This window comes from Chiloscyllium punctatum, chromosome 2 (assembly GCF_047496795.1).
Source record: "Chiloscyllium punctatum isolate Juve2018m chromosome 2, sChiPun1.3, whole genome shotgun sequence".
Taxonomy (NCBI): domain Eukaryota; kingdom Metazoa; phylum Chordata; class Chondrichthyes; order Orectolobiformes; family Hemiscylliidae; genus Chiloscyllium; species Chiloscyllium punctatum.
In genome coordinates, this window is record NC_092740.1 from 53,803,428 (window position 1) to 53,822,298 (window position 18,871).

Genomic DNA, 18,871 nt, shown 5'->3' on the forward strand with positions numbered 1-18,871 from the left:
TGTTGAATAGTAAGTGTGCTGTTTCATCTCTAGGCTTGAGTTCTGCACAGCTTATACAAATGCAATATGCATAAGTTCAGTGAACAACTTCATTTTCTCCATCATCATGCATTCAATTTGTTCTGCTGCAGCCAAATCTAATACCATTAAGAGTCAGTCAGTACCAGTTATGACTTTACCCTTTTCTTGTATTTTTCAGACTGATTCATGGATCATTTATAATACTTTGCTCTGCAAAGCCAATGCCAACATATTAAAACATAAGGGCACCATATTAAAACATTTCTTTGATTGTCTTTCCTACTGGTGTCCCACCAATTTTCAGGAGAACACTATGAAATTTAGGCTCAAGGCAGTTTCTTCATTACCTGAGTTCAATACCTAGAATTGTGAATTGCCTGTGAGTTACACAACTAAGTTAGCAGTTTAAAAATTATCTTTGTGATTTCATTCAAATGCCTTTATCTTGTATCCATGTTAATCACCACATTCATTGATATCACCACTCAATTAATTTAAACATCTAGTGTTTGAGAAAGCTATCATGAACATTCATTCACTGCCACTATTTAATTCTAGTATTGCTTATACCCTACTCATAGCAATGAAAATATGTATCTATAAAATTAGTTTTGCTTCAACATTGTACATCAGATCTACAGTTGAGCTTTTGGTGATGAAATTTTAGTCATTAAGAATAATACACAAATACAACCAACAGGCTTGTCCTGAACATCACAAATGAAACTTAATAGTGCACATATCTGAATGGTTCTACAAATAGTTCTATAGCACAATGCTTGCGTTCTTGTGTGACCCCACATTATGGAAAAATCGCGCTTTAGAAACAGCAGTTAAAGTGTTGATGATGTAATCACTTTACAGCCAACACACATTTTAAGTGTTCACCAAAAACAGTGACTCCAAGTTGGCAATCGCATTACAGCGAATTCAAGTTAACAAAATGTGTGTTATAACAGAGCAGCCTGTACATTATAGTAGTTTGTTAATAAGATTTGAGGAACACAACTCTGGCATATGACAAGACAGTCATAGCTCTGAAAGTTTAATTTATATATTTCTTCATATAGAGTAGTTGCAAAATCACCAAGGTAGATTTTCACAAAATTAGTATAGAGTTAGTTTGTTTTTGCAATACAGTGAATGTGATAATAAATCTATTGCAATACAGAAAGCCAGCTGACTGATGTTGACTTACAATTTTGACAGTTTGGCCCATCACTAATAGCTGCATAAATTGTAGCTGGAGCAAGAGCTGTTTGTTGTAGGATTTAAACCCTATCATTTTCATTTGTATTTTATCTAAAAGCAGCTTTCAAAAACAATTTAATGCATATATTTATAGGCCAATTTAAAACAGAATGTAGGTGAGAGGTAACCTTTATCATTAATTGTTATTTAGCCACTCACAATTACAGAAGTTGCTTTTTGTGGAGGAGAATTTTGTCACCCTGTTTGTGTAGAAATATTTTCTAATGTCAATCCTGAAATTTCAGGCTATAAATTTTAGCCGATGCCTACAACCAAGACTCTAAACCAGCAAAAATAGTTCACCTCTGTTTCTGCCATTTGTTTGAGGACCTGTCCAACCGCTCTTACCCCCTCCACCCCTTTGCCCCCCCACCCCCCCAGCCAAATATAACAAGAAGATAGCCCAGACCCTAATTTTTATATTATTTAAAGACAAATGTGAGGTGCCATATTCCAGATTTAATTTGATTGGTTGCACTACTCAGCTTCAAGCAAAACACATTTTATTCCTGAAGAAGGACTCATGCCCAAAACATCGATTCTCCTGCTCCTTGGATGCTGCCTGACCTGCTGCGCTTTTCCAGCAACACATTTTCAGCTCTGATCTCCAGCATCTGCAGTCCTCACTTTCTCCTACATTTTATTCCTACCCTACTGTTAAAATATAAACCCTAGAAGAAGAATTGGAATATCTTAATTGGAAAACTTAACAGAATAATAGATGATGTAACTACTAAACAGGAACTGTTTCAATATAGTAACATCCCATAAACACACCCTTGGCAAAGGCAAATTAAGTAAAATTGATTGTCTCACATGCAATCCTGGCAGCAGAGAGAATTCCTGCTTTTAGCTGTAACAGATAGAGAAACAATAAAGTCTACGTCCATCTTCAAGACTTCAACAGCAACTGAAAGCTAAACTAAAACTGAGTTTTGTGGGAGCCTGACTTCACTCATTCATGCTCCTTCTATTGTTCCAACCTTTAAAAAAAATCCAGAGCCTTGCAATCTATTGGCTTGGAGCAGACCGTTCACACCTTTGTCTCAATCTCTTCATTAAAAAAAACAAGTATACCTCTTAAAGCCATTGTATCATCAGACATTTTGGGAAGTTTTGATTAAATCACACTTAATCTTCTTAATTCAGGCAATACTGGATTTCCCTGTACTCCTCTTGAATGTAGCACTTCGCGTTCTGGTAGCATTTTGTAGCATTCTGGTAAATCCTCCAGGATCAACATATCTTCATTGTTTTTTGTGATCAGAATTGCTCCCAGTACTTCAAGGGAGTGTATAATTAGGGTTTTACAGAGCTCAGTATGATATCTACACCATTGAATTCCTGTCTGTTAGTATAAAAGAAGGAATTTAATTCATCTTTTTGTTATTTTCCATATCTGTTCCAAACATTTTTTATCAATGTGCATGGGCCTCATTAATTTGAGCCTCTGTTGTTTCACCATTTAGGAGGATGGAAGTGAAAAGGTGGTACTACCACCATCTGGTTCATAGAATCATAAAATCATACAGCAAGGAAACAGGGTCTTCTGCCCACCATGTCTATGCCAACTAATAAACACTACCAAACTACACTAACCCCATTTACCTGCACTTGGTCTGTAGCCTCCTCTGCCCTGGCATTTGGCGTACTCATCCAGATATTAAATATTGTGAAAGTGCCTACCTTCACCACCCTCTCAGATATTCAGTATATTCCATAATTCTAGCCTCTGAGTGAAAAAAAATCTCCTCAGATCTTCTGTAAATCACCTTAGATCTGTGTCCTCTGGTCATAAATGCATATGCCATGAGGAAGAAAATTCCCACGATCTACCCTGTCTATGCCTCTCATAATTTTGAATAACTCAATCATATCCCCTATCTCAGTCTCCTCTGCTGCAAAGAAAACAAACCCAACCTATTCAGTCTCTCCTCATAACTGGGATATTTCATCCCAGGCAAAATAACCTGGTGAATCTCTTCTGCACTTTCTCCAATGCAGTCATGTAGTTCTGATAGTGTGGTGAGCATAACAGTGCACAGTATTCTAACTGTGGCCTAACTGATGTTTTATAAAGTTGTAACAAGAATCCCTTGCTCCAACATTCCACACTCTGGCTAATGCAGGCATCCTTATGAATCCTGATGAAAGATCCCATATGCTTTCTTCACCATCTTATTCATCTGTACTGACACCTTCAGGTATCTATGGACTTGTACACCACGGTCCCTTTGTTCCTCAGTACTCCTTAAGGACCTACCATTCATTGAAGATATTCTTCCCTTATTAGACCTCCCAAAATGCATCACCTCACAATTATTAGGATTAAATTCCATCTGTCATTGCTCTGCCCAATTTACCAGATGAACAATATCAGTTCATCTTCACCACTATCAACAACACCACAATTTTTGTGTCATCTGCAAACTTACTAATTATACCATCTATATGCACATCTAAATCATTAACAATTTACATAAACAGTAAGGATTCCAGAAGCAATCCCTGTGTTACACGGCTGATCACAGGCTTCCAATTATGAAATCAACACTCCACAATCTCACTTTGCTTCCAATTTGTAAGACAATTTTGTATTCAGTTTGTCAACTTGCTTTGGATGACATGGGCCTCGTAACTTTTGAACTAGCTTCAAATAGGGAATCTTGTCAAAGGCCTTACGGAAGTACATGTAAACCACTTCAATTGCATTACCCTCATCAGTATACTTAGTCATGTTTTTTCAAAAAACTCAACTCAGACTGGATCTCTCTTTCACAAATCCATGACCAATCCTGCCTTTCCATGTTAATTTATGCTGTTCCTCAGAACTTTTTCCAATAATTTCCTTACCAATGATATCAAACTATCTGGTCTGTAATTACCTGACCTATCCTTGCCATCCTTCTTGAACAAAGGAACCATGTTAGCTATTCTCTAGTCACTTGTGGGCAACAAAATATTAAATATCTCAAAGGTCCCGGAAATCTCCTCCCTTGCCTCCCATACTAACCCGAGATACATCTCATCAGGCACTGGGGACTAATACACATTTACAGTCTCTAAAATGATATTATGCCGGGATGATGTTTATTACTGACCATTGGAGCTGCATCCTTTTCCTTCCTTAGTTCCAACCAGATTGATTTTGTCCTTGGACCCTCTGTGACTCCTTCATTCTCCAGCTTTGTAATTTCTCCCTAACAAATACTGCTCCCCTCCTTCTTTCCTCCCTTTGTTATCTTTTCTGTAACCTTTTACTCTTATTTATGAAATGCATTCAGGTCCATGTGCAGCAATCCTGATTAAGTCTTCATAATAGTCTCCCTTACTCAGATTTCACCTATCGACTATTCACTTGTGCGTTTTACTTGTCTCTCCAAGTATTTTGTGCACTCATGTATTCTTTTCTACCACACCCCACACCCAGCTTTAACCAGGTGCAACCTGCCCGACTTGTACTGGTGCTATATTCTCCACAGTTGGTCCCCATGTTGCATGAGTCTAAAGCCCTTCAAGCCATATATTTATTTGCCTTATATTTCTATTTCTTCAATCACCTACATTTGGCATCAGGAGTAACCTGGAAATTACTATATTTGAGGTCCTGCTTGATTATTTTCTACTTAGCTCCATAAATTCTGATTTCAGGAGAACATTTGCCTTCCTACTGAATTCATTGGTATCAATGTGTACCACAATCTTGAGTTATTCACCCTCTTTCAGGAAAAATATCCTGTAATCACTCTGTAATATCCTTGACCCTGCCACCTGGGAGGCAGCATTCCATCCAAGATTCATACCTATGGTCACAGACATGCTTGTCTCTTCCCCAGCTAGCTAATGTCCTATCACTATTAATCTTCCTTTCTTTTTCCTCCCTTCCTTTACAGCCGATATATTCATAATGCTACCAACATGGCTCTAATTGCATTACATTGAGGAACTAGCACCCTCACCGTTGCCCAAAACCAAAAACCCATTTGTGAATGAGACCTCAGGGGACTCCTGCACTATCTGCCTGTTTCTCTTGGACTACCTGGTGGTCACCCATAGAATCATAGAAACTAGAAGCAAGAATAGACTATTTGGCCCTTCAAGCCTGCTCTGCTATTCTGTCTCAATGAAAATTCCTGCTTTTTCCCAAATCTCTTGAGGCCTTAAATATCTTTTTAAAAATTATCTATCTCTTTCTCGAATAATGCTCAGTGACTTGGCCTCCACAGCCTTCTGTAATAGAGAATTCTACAGATTCACTACAGTTTGAGTGAAGAACCTTTTCCTCATCTCAGTACTCTGTTGTGTACTCTAAGGCTGTGTCCCCGTTTCGAGAATCCCCAACCCAGCAAAAGCACCTTCACTGCATCTAGCCTGTCCAGCCCTGGTAGAATTTTATGTTTTTCAATCAGATCACCTCTCATCCTTCTAAACTATAGTACATACAGGCCCAGCCGAACAAATCTCTCCTCAAAAGTAAGGTCCTGCCATCCTGGTATCAGCCTGGTGAATCTCAGCTGCACTCTTTCTGTGGTAAGATCTTAAATAGGCAGATCAGAGTGGCACTCAGTACCTCAGTTGTAATCTTACAATCTGTATAATTGCACTAAGACATCCCTTTGTACATCCATACTATCCAACATATCACTATTTTAATAATACTTTCTTTCACACTGAAGTGTATAACTTCACATTCAGCCATGTTATATCTGCCATCTGTTTGCCCACTCGTTCAACTTGTCCAAATCACCTTAAAGTGTCCTTCCACTTTCCTCACAACTCACATTCCTGCATAATTTGGTGTCATCAGCAAAGCTAGAAATGTTGCAGTTGGTTCTCTCATCCAGGTTATTTATAAACATCATGAATAGTTTCGGCCCAAACAATGATCCCTCCAGTATTCTATTAGTCACTGCCAACCACTTGCAAAATGACCCATTTATTTCTACTCTCTGTTTCCTGCCTGTCAACCAATTCTTTTTAAATAAGTACATGTATTTAACTGAGGAACACCAGGAATAAAGAACAGCCAGGTCACTAGTTAAACAATATAACTAATCTATAGTAATGTAAAGTCAATATAAATGAAATAATGTTAAGAGATAGAGTCATGGAATCATAGAAATGTACAGCATGGAAACAGACTCTTCAGTTCAACTCATCCATGCTGACCAAATATCCTAAATTAATCTAGTCCCATTTGCCAGCACTTGGCCCATATCTCTACAAACCTTTCCTATTCATATACCCATCCAGGTGCCTTTTAAATGTTGTAATTGTGCCAGCCTCCAACATTTCCTCTGGCAGCTCATTTCATGCACGCACCATTCTTTGTGTGAAGAATATTTCCCCTCTTACCCTAATCTATGCCCTCTAGTTCTGGACCCCCCCCCCCCCCAACCCAGATGGCAGCTCAATTCATAGAATGTGTACCCTGTAATAGTGATGATATATTAACTCCTTTCCCATGTGCTTTACTTTTGCGAACTAACTTCTTATGAGGAACCTCATCAAATGCCTTCTGTAAAACCAAATACTCCACCTCCCAATAGTTTATCATCATCCATTCTATGAGTTACATCTAACCTTTAATAGATTTGTTAAGTATGCTTTGTCTTCCATAAATCCATGCTGGCTATGTCCAATCTTGTTAGTGCATCTACTGATGTTAGGCTAACTACACTGTAATTCTCTTTTTTTTCTTTCCACCCCATCCTTTGAATAGTGTGATTACATTTGCCACCCCCCAATCTTAGAAACTGCTCCAAAGTTTATAGAATTTTGGAAAATGACCACCAATGCATCCAGTATTTCCTGGGTCATTTCCTTTAGTAATTGGGATATAGAATATCAGGCCCTGTTGATTTGTTATCCTTTTCACCCCATTCATTTCCCCAACACCAGTTCCTAATTAATACTGATATTTCACCCTCTAACTAGACCCTTGGTTACCGAACATTCCTGGGGAGTAAGATACAGGAGCAGAAGTAAGCCATCTTGGGCTTACTAAGGAACAACCCATCCAGCTTGTAGAAATCCCATCATCCCTAGAACTGGTTGCAATGTCTCAAAAAAAATTTTAAACTGCCCATCATACACACACCCTACACAGACTCCTTCCCACCAACACACATCCTGCATTTTTCAGTCACAATGCCAAATTCCCACACACATCAAATTCCCCTAGTTAAGTAACTACTCTTCCCAGCAGTACTCTGTTGAGCTTGACTTTATGCTACTTGGATCATGTGATAGCAAAACCTCCTTTAGTAGAACAAGCCAAAATTCTGAAGACCTGCATCAGGCCCTGCTGATCAGGTTAGACATTGTGCTTCTTATTGTAACATGAAGCTACTAGCTTGTCTTTAGTGACAGTGAAGTGGCCAGCTGATTTAATTGTTTACCCCCCCTCCAGAAAGATTGCCCAGAGGCAGGAACATGTTGGTCCACCAAACCAATGGTCTCCTTTCACTCTCAGTCCTTCCTTCAATACCTCACTTGATGTCTGCTAAAATTTGGATCATTGACTCTATTTTATTCTCCCCAGCTATTGCCAGATCTGCCAATCATTGTCAGCACTTTCTGTTGTTAATATAACAAAACATATAATACATTTTTGTTATGCATCCATTGTTCACTGTTTGACTGCTCTCTTCCCAGTCCAGCTCTTATTTTCAGATCTAACTACTATGGTCCTTAGAAAGTGCTCCAAATAACTCCCAAACAATGCCATTAGATACCTAGGAACAAATTGCCCATCTAGACACAAGTTTACAGAAAGAGAAGTGTGTTTGATTTGATGGGAGAGTCAAGATGGAGACCTTAATACTTATCAGACAGGTTCCTAAATATTTGCACCTATCCTCCCTATAATATTCAAGGTAGAATCCCCATTGGTTTCCCATAAGATGGACATTAACCCTACCTTGAAAACTGAATTCTGCTCCTGCTGGTACATTCATTAAATTCCTCCCTAGGCTTTGCCTTGCCTATTAACCATTGACATCAATAACTAACTAAGGATTTAATTGATTAAATATGGGAACAAATACCTTTAAATAGTTGATTAACTGCATTTTATGTACAATACCAAAAGTAAACAGCTCTTTGAAGGTGCAGAGGTAGCGTCTGTCCAGGAGTCCCACTTGCTCCAGAAGTGTGTCATAAATCATCTTAGCAAGTACATTTAAAAATATATATGATTGTATAAGTCTTGGTAGTCCAACTACTGATTAAAAACTTGATCCCAATTTCCTCCAACAAGTATTCGTACTTGATCATCATTACACGTAATGAATAAATTGTCACTTGGCTAGATGCTCAACATTGAAAAAAATAGGTTTTATCTGAAGGAATTTGCTCTTCAAATCTTTTTTAAAATACCCATAGCCATTGTCAGATCATGTTATTGGATTAGATGACTAGATATTGGAGAAATAAGTGAAATATATATATATAATATATGTATATACTATTTATATTTTTCAATCTGTTATAACGTGAATAGTATTGGAACATGTTTGTTTGTTTTCACTTTTAAATATATAGATGTTCTATTAAAATGATCAACATAATGACAAATGTTGCTGTTTCTTATGCCAGAGTGCGTCTAAAGCATGGTATAATAACAAATGTGTTCCTGATCAGCAAGGGAAGAAACACCGATTACCATGTGCCATTGAAAAGTAAATTCCTGCAGACAGAAAGATGTGAAAGTGCAAGCATTCAACTGAAAATTCAATCCTTCACAGTACAGAGCATCTGTGAAGTCTTTTAAATGACCCTTTTTATCATGGTGCCATGTTTGTACCTATATGAATTGTGAGACCTGTTACAGAAAATAGATGTATATATACAACTGGTTGAGTAATGTATTACTTGAACCTGTTCCATTTTCATTGTTAGATCTGTTCCTATCAGAGGTGAGAAAAGGCATTTTATGACATGTGTAGTTATTGCTGAATCTGAGTGACAAGGCTGAAATTCATAATATCACCTCAGAGCAATGACAGCATAGTTTCCAGTTATTCTTTACACCTCAGGCTTATTAAAATAAAATCAAGTTTTTTTCAAAGTCCTTGGTTTTTAGAGAAATTTTGCATAGAGAAATCAAGGGATGTATTTTTCAAACAATACAATGTTTAGAAATCATTCTGCATTTGACTTCTGAATGAAATATGCTGCCTTGTGTTGCACAGAATTTTACTATTCAGGGGATTAATAGACAACAAAGACCAGCCTTTCAAGGGAAAGGAATGATTTGTTGTATCTGAGTTAAAAAAAGATTTATTTTGATATACGTATTATGCCATAATCCTTACAAAATTTGAGTGTTTCAAAGTCATAAATTACCACGAACCAACAATGTAATTAGCATAATGTAATAGTCAAATTAGCTATCCTTCAGATGCATTATAAAAATAAAATGTGACATAGAGCCACAAAAGGGGATATTAAAAATTCTTGGTGAAAGAGATAGGTATTAAGGGATGGCTAAAGGAGGAAAGCAAGGTAGAGAGACAGAAAAACATAAGGATACTTTTCCAGAACTTGGGCTTAGTAATCAAAGGCACAACCATCAATTAAAATTGGAAGTGCTCAAGAGATGAGAAATGAGGAGAGCAGATATTTCAGAGGAGTTGTAGGTTGAAGAAGGAGAGGGTCATGGAGGGATTTGTAAACAGGATTGAGAATTCTAAAATCTAGATGTTACTTGACTGGGAATCAGTGAGCAGAGGCGGGAAAGGAGAATTGGAGTGGTGCACATTAAGACATGTGCTTTGGATGGCCTCATGTTTATGGACAGCAGAATGAGCCATCAGACAGTAACGCACGAGTGATCTAATCCAGTCATATCGAAGGCATGGCTGAGGATTTTAGTAACATACCAAAAATGTCCAAAAATGGGCATGTTAGGTGAATTGGCCATGCTAAATTGCCCCTAGTGTTAGATGAAGGGGTAAATATAGGGTAATGGGTCTGGGTGGGTTGCTCTGTGGAGGGTCGGTTTGGACTTGTTGGGCCGAAGGGCCTGTTTCCACACTGTTAGTAATCTAATCTAATCTAATCAGTAGAGATGGGTGAATTCAGGTGATGTCACAAAGGTGGAAATAGATAGTCTTGATTGATGGTTTGAATATGAGATTGGAAGCTTATCTTGTGGTCAAATGTGATTCAAAAGAGATTGGTTACAATAATTCAATACAAATGAAATTGTGAAGGGAAGGCTATCTCAACAGTTTTACATGATTATTTCTGTAAATGCTAAATACTAAACAACTCATTTCCAACATTTGGAACATAAAGGACATGTGTTATAAAGTGAGAAGGAAAATTGAACTCATGGTGGAATTCATGAGATGTGATACTCTAATAATTTCTGGTTTAGTTATAGGATTTGTCTTTGCCACAGATTATACAATTGCCATTTCCTATGTATTTCTTCTGAGCCATGGGGAAGTCATGTATTACTACCTTCAACACTATTACATTTGCCATCCACCACTCACCATTCCAACTTGGAATTTTATCACTGTTCTGATTGTCACTCATTTAAAATCCTGATACTGTCTCTTAACAGCACTGTGTACATATCCTGCCCGGACCACATGGGAATGAGGAACATGCAGAGGAGTTAAGCAGATATTTTGCATTAGTCTCTACATGGAAGATGCTTTGAATGTCCCATTAATATGAAAGGAAACATGGGAGGAATGAAGTACCATCACCATTGCTATAGTGTTAGACAAACTAATGGAGCGAAAGGCAGATAAATTCCCTGACCCTGATGACGCTAGGACCAGTGACCATAATTCTATCAATTTTAAAATAGTTATGAAGAGGGACAAAACTGGTCCACAAGTTCAATCGCCAAACTGGGGCAAGGCGAATTTTGATGGAATTAGACTGAAGCTTGTGGAGGTTGATTGAAGTAGGAACCTCCAGCAAGTGGGAGGCCTTTGAAAGTGAGATAGCTAGAGTTCAAGGTCTATATGTTCCTGTGTGAGTGAAAGGAATAGGAACCATGGATGATAAGAGATATTGAGGCTTTGACCAGCAAAAAAAGAGGTATGGCTCAGGTACAGGCAGCTGGGATCAAGGGAATTCCTGAAGGTATATAGGGGATACAGGAGTGTATTGAAGAAGGAAATCAGGAGGGTGAAAAGGGGGCTGGGAAGATTAGCGTGAATCCAAAGAGGTAATTTAAGTATATTAAAGGAAAAATAACAACTAGAGAGATAATAGGACTCCTCAAGGACCAAAGTGAACATGTATGTGTAGAGCTGCAGGAGATGGATGAGGTTCTTAATGAATATTTCTCCTCTGTGTTTACTGTGAAGAAAGACATGAAGACTTGAGAACTTGGGGAAGTTAGTGGTCACATCACAGTAGAGAAGACGTTGGACATATTAGAATGTATGAAGATGGATAAATCCCAAGGTCCTGACCAGATATGGTCAAGAACACTGCAACAGGCTAGAGAAGAAATCACAGGAGCCCTGGCTGATATCTTTGCATCATCATTAGCCAAGGGTAGTGTCCTGAAAGTTTGGAGGGTAGCGAATGTTGTGCCTTTATTCAAGAAGGGCTGCAAAGAAAAAGCTGGGAAGTATAGATCAATAAGCTTAACATCTGCGATAGGTACATTACTGAAGAAGATTCTGAGATAAGATATATATGCATTTGGAAAGAAGTGTTTGATTAGGAGTAGGAGATCATACCTCACAAACATGTTAGAGTTCTTTGTTGATGTGTCCAGGAAGTTTGACAAGGCCAAGGCGGTATATGTAGTCTATATGGATTTCAGTAAGGCCTTTAATAGGGTACCACACGTTAGACTGCTGTGGAAGGTTAGATAGCATAGAATCCGGGGGGAGCTGACAAATTGGATACACAATTGGCTTGATGATAAGAAGCAAATGGTAATAGTGGGAGGATGCTTTTTTGATTGGACACTGTGACTAGTGGAGTGCCTCACGGGTCGGTGCTGGGCCTAGCACTGTTTGTTATCTATAGCAATGATTTGGATGAGAATGTTTAAGGCATGATTAGTAAGTTTGCAGATGACACTAAAATAGGCGGTATTGTGGACTGTGAAGAAGGTTATCAGGAGTTGCAGCAGGACCTTGATCAGCTGGGGAAGTGGGCCAAGAAATGGCAAATAAAGTTTAATGTAGATAAGTGCAAGGTCTTGCATTTTGAAAAGTCAAATCAAGGCAGGAGTTTCATGGTGAATGGTAGGGTCTTAAGGAGTTTGGTGGAACAGAGGGAGCTTGGAGTTCAAGTGCATGGTTCTCTGAAAGTGGAGTCACAGATAGACAGGGCAGTGAAGAAGGCTTTTCGTACGCTGGCCTTCATCAGTCAGGGCATTGATTATAGAAGTTGGGAAATTATGTTGCAGTTGTACAGGACATTGCTGATGCTGCTCTTGAAGTATTGTGTTCAGTTTTGGTCACCTTGCTATAGGGAGGATGTTATTAAACTGGAAAGAGTGCAGAAGAAATTTACAACGATATTGCCAGGACTCAATGGTCTGAGTTCTATGGAGAGGTTGAACAAGCTAGGACCTTTTTATTTAGAGCGTAGGAGACTGGGGATGGGGAGGAATCTTATAGAAGTGTATAAGATAATGAGAGGTACGGATAGGGTGAATGCACTCAGTCTTTTTCCCAGGGTTAGGAAACTGTGGACTAAAGGGCATCAGCTTAAGTTTAGATGGGAAAGAATGGAAAGGAACCTGAGGGGCAACTTTTTTACAGACAGTGGTGCACACATGGAATGAGCTGCCAGTGGAAGTGGTTAAGGTGGATACATTAACAACATTTAAAATGTATTTGTACAAATACATGGATAGGAAAGGTTTAGAAGGATATGGGCCAAGTGCAGGGAAATGGGGTTAGAGTGAATGGACATTTTAGTCAGCATGGATCAGTTTGGGCCAAAGGGTCTGACTCCATGCTGTAGGACTCTATGACTCTACGAGTTGCATCTAAGGATCTGAAAAGAAGTAGCTACAGAGATAGTGGGTGTATTGGTTGTAATTTTAAAAAAAATCCTAGCCTAACATCTATTTTTGGAAAAACGTTAGAATCAGTTATTAAGGAAGTAAATAGTAGAATATTTGGAAAATTATAATCTAATCAGCAGAATCAATTTGGCTTCATGAAAGGGAAATCATGTCTGACAAAATTATTAGAGTTTTTTCAAGAAAGTCTTAACGGGAGTGAATAAAGGGGAACCAGTAGATATGTTGCATTTGGACTTACAGAAGGCATTCGACAATGTACCTCTCAAAAGGCTAAGTCATTAGATAAGAGCCAATAGTGTTAGAAGTAGTGTATTGGCATGGATAGAGAATTGGTTAATGGGCAGAGAACAGTGAATGGTGATAAGATTGGCAACCTGCAACCAGTGGGTTACACAGAGCTTGGTGTTAGGGCCGTTACTATTCATGGTTTATATAAATGTTTTAGACTTGAATGTAGAAGAGTTGATCAGTATATCACAAATGATACAAAACTTGGTAGGATTCTAAATAAGGAAGAAAAATAGCCTTAGAGTACAAAAGGACATAGATGAGCTGCTCAGATGTGCTGATAAATAACAAATGGAATTCAATCTGGATAAATTTGAGATTATGTACTTGGGCAGGACAATCAAGGCAAGGGAAGGCATGATGGATGGTAGGACCCTGGGAAGCACTGAGGATCAGTGCATATCCAATGGTCCCTTATGGTGTCAGGAAATTTGATAAAATGTATACTTTCTATAGTTGAGGCATAGATTTTAGTAGCAGAGAGGTTATGCTGGAACTATATGGAATGTTGGTTAGGCCACAGCTTTGTATACAGTTCTGGAATCCACATTATAGAAGGGATGTGACAACACTGGAGACAGTGCATAGGATATTTACTAGGATGTTGCCTGGGCTGGAGGATTTTAGATATGAAGAGAGATTGGACAGACTGGGATTGGATTCCATTGAGCAGAGGAGATATAACTGAAATGTATAAAATTATGAAGGGCATAGCTAAGGTAGACAGGAAGAAACCTTTCCCCTAAATGGAAGGATCAATGACTGGGGGCATAGTTTTAAAGCGAGGGACAGAAGATTTAGAGGAGATGAGAGGAAAAGCCTTTTCACCCAGAGGGTGTTGAGAATCTGGAACTCATTCTTGAAAGGGTGGTAGAGGCAGAAGTCCTCAAAACATTTAAGAAGTTTTTTGATGTGTACTTGCACTGCCAAGGCATACCAGAATATGGGCTGATGAGATTAGAATAGTTAAGTGGTTTCTCTTGATCAGCATGAATGTAATGGGCCGAAGGGCCTTTTTTGTTCTATAAATGAGCCAAATTCAGATATTATCTTATATATCAATGCCATAACTGTGGGAAGTAGCATAGAGAAAATATTTCGTAAAAGATTCACTGCTGTAGCTGTATAGAGTAGTTTGGTCACTTGCTCCAAAGACTGACCAGGAAATCGGTTGCTGGATTGATTCCTTGAGACAGATCTTGGTTCACAGGATCTCTAAGCAACCAATGTCATTGTTCATATGTACTGTTCCTTGTATGACAATGAAAATGTACCTCATTAGGTAGAACATAAACCACGTTGTTGGTGTGTGCCGTTGATATCTGGGCCAGAATCTTTCGAAAAATACGAGTACATTAAAGCAGTAATGATCTTACTGAATAGTGCAACATCAGCAATACACGATCAGTAATATTATGACTGGATCAGTATCACAAGACCTTGAAAGTGAAGTCGCAGGTAGATAGGATAGTGAAGAAAGCATTTGGTATGCTTTCCTTTATTGGTCAGAGTATTGAGTACAGGAGTTGGGAGGTCATGTTGCGGATGTACAGGAGATTGATTAGGCCACTGTTGGAATATTGCATGCAATTCTGGTCTCCTTCCTGTCGGAAAGATGTTGTGAAACTTGAAAGGGTTCAGAAAAGATTTACAAGGATGTTGCCAGGGTTGGAGGATTTGAGCTATAGGGAGAGGCTGAACAGGCTGTTTTCCCTGGAGCGTCGGAGGCTGAGGGGTGACCTTATAGAGGTTTACAAAATTATGCAGGGTATGGATAGGATAAATAGACAAAGTCTTTTCCCTGGGATCGGGGAGTCCAGAACTAGAGGGCATAGGTTAAGGGTGAGAGGGTAAAGATATAAAAGAGACCTAAGGGGCAACTTTTTCACGCAGAGGGTGGTACGTGTATGGAATGAGCTGCCAGAGGATGTGGTGGAGGCTGGTACAATTGCAACATTTAAGAGGCATTTGAGTGGGTATATGAATAGGAAGGGTTTGGAGGGATATGGGCTGGGTGCTGGCAGGTGGGACTAGATTGGGTTGGGATATCTGGTCGGCATGGACAGGTTGGACCGAAGGGTCTGTTTCCATGCTGTACATCTCTATGAGTCTATGACTCTATGAATCGTTAGCGCAAAAAAAGCAAGATGTCAAAAGTACTTGGACTTTCTGCATCAATTCCAAACACTTGAACGTTTGCAGTTTATAACATTATGCATAACTTCTGTCACTGTAGAATTCTGCCCGTGTAATGTTACTGCCTAGAACTCACCCTTCTTAATCACGTGCTGAAACAAATTTTTTTGGAATAAATGATAGGCCAAATGGAACTTGCTGACTGCTCAGGCCACTAGATGGCAGTGAAGCACTACAAAGTATAGATGCTTCCACAAGTTTTTTTCATTGCAATTCTTATTTAACTGCTCGCTTACTGATGTCAAGTAACAACCAACCTCGGCCAACAGATATATAGAAAAAAATTAATTAACTTATTGAAGTCAAATAATGTTGAGTAATTTCCCACATTTTGAGAGGACACATATTCCATGGTTAGCTGTGAGTGGTAAAGTCATAAATTCCAATTGAGCTGATTTGTTAGTGTGGATCTATTCAGATTTCCTCTTCTCTTGAACTAACCCAGGGCAGATCAATTCAAAGTCTGATGGAGCACAGACGCCTCATGTGGCTAAATGCAAAACATGTAGCAAGAGATAACACTGGGTCATCCAGTTCACCATTTTAAACTTCACAGGATACGAAGCGAATTCAAAAAGATTTAAATATACATGTAACTATAGAAAAGCACCCGGTTGCATTCAATGCTTTTCAAAATTTATATTTAAATGACTTTGAGAATTTCCTTTCCTGGTCTAACTTGTATATTTTGCCAAATTTGCAGTACCATTAATGTAATAAAAATAAAGATTATTCTCTAGATACCTGTACTTTTGCTACCATCAGCATTAATTTTGATCCACGAATATTCACAGTGTTGTTTCACACATATAAAATAACACTGAACACTTGCACAGGATGCAGTGTTCCAATTCTTTTAAAAGTGTGTTAATGTTCTCTCAGAAACTATGGATGCAAATAATATTTAAAATTGCTCTCTTACTCCTTGGTCCACGAATTTGGTCAGAATGCCATGGTGGTGACCTCCAGATCTGATCTTTCTTGAAATTGTGCATTCAGGAGAAGGGCTCCTAAGTTAAGTAGGGCTAGTGGTCACCCATGCTGGATGGATGCGTTTTGTTGGCAATCTGCCTCATCTGTATGAAAATTTAGTAGTTGCCTGCCAGGAAAGTCATGGCAAACATTATAATATTTATGTATTTTTATTAATTTGCGAATGGGATGTGCATGTTGCTGGGTAGGATAGCATTTATTGCCCACCCCTAATTACCCAAAGGGTCTGGTGTCACATGTCAAGCCAGAGCAGGCAAGAATGAAATATTTTCTTCCCTAAAAGGCATTAATGAACCAGTTTTTTTAAAAAAAGATTGACAGTGGCTGTATGGTTGTCGATAGGCTAGCTTTTCATTCCAGAAATCGGATGAAGAAGGGTCACTGAACTTTGTTTTTTCTCCACAGACGATGCCAGACTTGCTGAGTTTCTCCAGCAATTTATGTTTTTGTCTGTGATTTATCTTATTTCTCATTTCAAACCGTGGAGGCATATTTTCACCACTCCTTTTGTTCATGGATGATGATGTTGCAACAATTGTTGTTATTTCATGCACTCTTTACATGAGGCAATGGCCTAGTGAAATTATCATTATCCTTTTAATGAAAGACTTGGATTTGAAATCTCTCATAGCAGCCAATGGAATTTGACTTTTTTTTAATTTTGGAATTAAGAGTCTAATGATGACCATGAAACCATTATTGATTATTAGAAAAACCCATCTGGTTCACTAATGCTCCTTAGGGAAGGAAATATGCCGCTTGGTCTGGTCTACATGTGACTCCAAACCCATAGTAAAGTGGTTATCCTGAACTGCCATCTGGACAATTTGGGGTGGGCAATAAATGCTGGCCTAACCAGCAACACCTACATCCTGTGAATAATCAAAAAAAATTATATTTTTAGAGATCAAACAATATAATGCAATATTGGCATGCTTGCAAACATACAAAGGGAGAAATCAAATTGAAAAAGATGCTGCAGCTGTACAAAACTCTGGTGAAGCAGCACTTTGAGTATTGTGTGCAATCTGGTCATTGCATTATAGGAAGGATGTGGAAGCTTTGGAAAAGGTTCAGTGGAGATTTATTAGGATGTTGCCTGGTATGGAGTGAAGGTCTTATGAGGAAAGACTGAGGGATTTGAGGTTGTTTTCGTTAGAGAGAAAATGGTTGAGAGGTGACTTAATTGAGACATATAAGATAATTAGAGAATTAGATTGGGTGGACAGTAAGAGCCTTTTTCCTTGGATAGTGATGGCTGGCACAGGGGAACAGAGCTTTAAATTGAGGAGTGATAGATATAGGACAGTTGTCAGAGGTAGAACATAGAACATAGAACATAGAACAATACAGCACAGAATAGGCCCTTCAGCCCACGATGTTGTGCCGAACATTTGTCCTAGCTTAAGCACCTATCCATGTACCTATCCAATTGCCGATTAAAGGTCACGAATGATTCTGACTTTGCCATTCCCACAGGCTGTGCATTCCATGCCCCCACCACTCTCTGGGTAGTTTCTTTACTCAGAGTAGTAGGGGCATGGAATGGCCTGCCTGCAACAGTAGTAGACTCATCAAATTTAAGGGCATTTAAATGGTGATTGGATAGGGATATGGATGAGAATGGAATAGTGTGAGTTAGATGGGCTTCAGATTGGTTTCATAAGTCGACCCATTATAGAGTGCTGAGGGGCCTGTACTGCGCTGTATTGTTTTATCTTCTATGTTCTATACAGAGTGAATTAGTAACAATGTACAAAGCAGCCAATGTCCTTCCCTAAAGGACATTACTGAACCAGATGGATTTTTCTGACCAGCTTATTGACATCTTTGCTTTGATGATGGAGGCCAAAATTCCAAATTTTGTTTGTACTCTGGAATTCGTTTAGGGGGTGGTTGAATGACGAGCCAGCACTGCTGGAGTTGTACACTGTGTTCTCTTTGAAAATTGTATTGAATGTCTTCTGAGGAATATTTGCTGAAATACAACTTCTGTTTTACTATAGAAATAAAAGAAAGTTTTGCATTCAGAGAGCACAAATACAGTTTATTTTCAACATTTTACAGACCAGAGTTTTTCCTACCTATCCAGGAATT